The sequence below is a fragment of the Arachis ipaensis genome, chromosome B07 (genome assembly GCF_000816755.2).
Source record: "Arachis ipaensis cultivar K30076 chromosome B07, Araip1.1, whole genome shotgun sequence".
In the NCBI taxonomy this organism is placed as follows: Eukaryota; Viridiplantae; Streptophyta; class Magnoliopsida; order Fabales; family Fabaceae; genus Arachis; species Arachis ipaensis.
This window is the reverse complement of record NC_029791.2, coordinates 68458353-68460100: the sequence shown is the minus strand read 5'-3', so window position 1 is coordinate 68460100 and position 1748 is coordinate 68458353.

Below are 1748 nucleotides of genomic sequence, written 5' to 3'. Positions count from 1 at the left end.
TCTGAGTCTTAAGTTGGTGTGTGAACACCAAACTTAGTCTCCCACTTACTTCTCTGTTCTTTGAATCCTTGAGTTCTTCTTTGGAATGAAGTTGCTGCTAAGGGTTTTAAGCATTTCTGTGACTGCTTAGAATTGTTGTTTCATTCACATAATTCAAAGGTTGTTGTGTTCAGTTGATCTTTATGGTGGAACACCAAACTTAGAGTCACACATTCTCCTTTGAATTATTGATCTACGAATCCATTGTTTGGTGTGAAAACACCAAACTTATTTCTTTGCAATGCACAGAACTACTTCACCCTTTTTATTGAAACACATAAAAGAAACAGCAAAAGGTATTACCTCAGGTTGGGTTGCCTCCCAACAAGCGCTTCTTTAACGTCATTAGCTTGACGGTCACCTTCCTCAGTTGAGGTGATATTTAACCTTGTCCTTCTCCTCCACATCTCCCAAGTAATGTTTGAGTCTTTGACCATTCACAATGAAGGTTCGTTGTGACTTTTCTTCCATGATTTCTACTTGTCCATATTTGGAGACCTTGGTGACAAGGAATGGTCCAGACCACCTTGATTTTAGCTTCCCTGGAAATAGCTTCAGCTTAGAATTGTAGAGCAATACTTTTTGTCCTTCTTTAAATTTCCTTGGGGCTATGTTGCTGTCATGCTTCTTCTTTGCTCTTTCTTTGTAAATTTTGGCATTCTCATAAGCTTCAGCTCTGAACTCTTCCAACTCTTGAATTTGCAACATCCTTCTTTCTCCAGCAGCTTTGCTGTCCAAGTTCAAAAGTTTCAAGGCCCAGTATGCCTTGTGCTCCAACTCCAGTGGCAAATGGCAAGCCTTTCCATATACTAGTTGGTAAGGAGACATTCCAATTGGTGTCTTGAAAGCTGTCCTATATGCCCAAAGAGCATCATCTAGCTTAATCGACCAGTCCTTCCTTGAAGTTCCCACAGTCTTTTCCAGGATCCTTTTGAGTTCTCTGTTAGATATTTCGGCTTGCCCACTTGTCTGTGGATGGTATGGTGTGGCTACCCTGTGTTTGACTCCATATTTTAGAAGCAATGCCTCTAATGGTTTGTTGCAGAAATGGCTTCCTCCATCACTGATGATTGCTCTTGGAACCCCAAAACAGCAAAAAATGTGTTTTCTGAGGAAGTTCATAACTACCTTATTATCATTGGTTGGAGTTGCTATTGCTTCAACCCATTTGGAGACATAATCTACTGCCACAAGAATGTAATTATTTGAGTATGAGGAGGGAAAGGGTCCCATGAAATCTATCCCCCATACATCAAACAATTCAAGTTCCAGAATGAATTGTTGTGGCATTTCATTTCTTCTTGGCAGGTTCCCAGCTTTCTGGCATTCAGGGCAGTGCTTCACTAATTCTTTTGCATCTTTGAAGATAGTAGGCCAATAAAAACCACACTGCAACACCTTAGCTGCTGTTCTTTCTCCTGCAAAATGTCCTCCATAAGTGGAGCCATGGCAGTCCCATAAAACTTCCCTTCCTTCTTCCTCGGATATGCATCTTCTGAGTATGCCATCCGAACATTTTTTGAACAAGTATGGTTCGTCCCAAATGAAGTATTTGGCATCATTTACCAATTTCTTCCTTTGATGCTTGTTAAATTCCAACGGCAAACTCCCAGTGGCCTTGAAGTTCACTATGTCTGCAAACCAGGGTGCTTTGTGAATTACCATGAGTTGTTCATCAGGAAAGCACTCATTTATATGTGTGCTTTGTG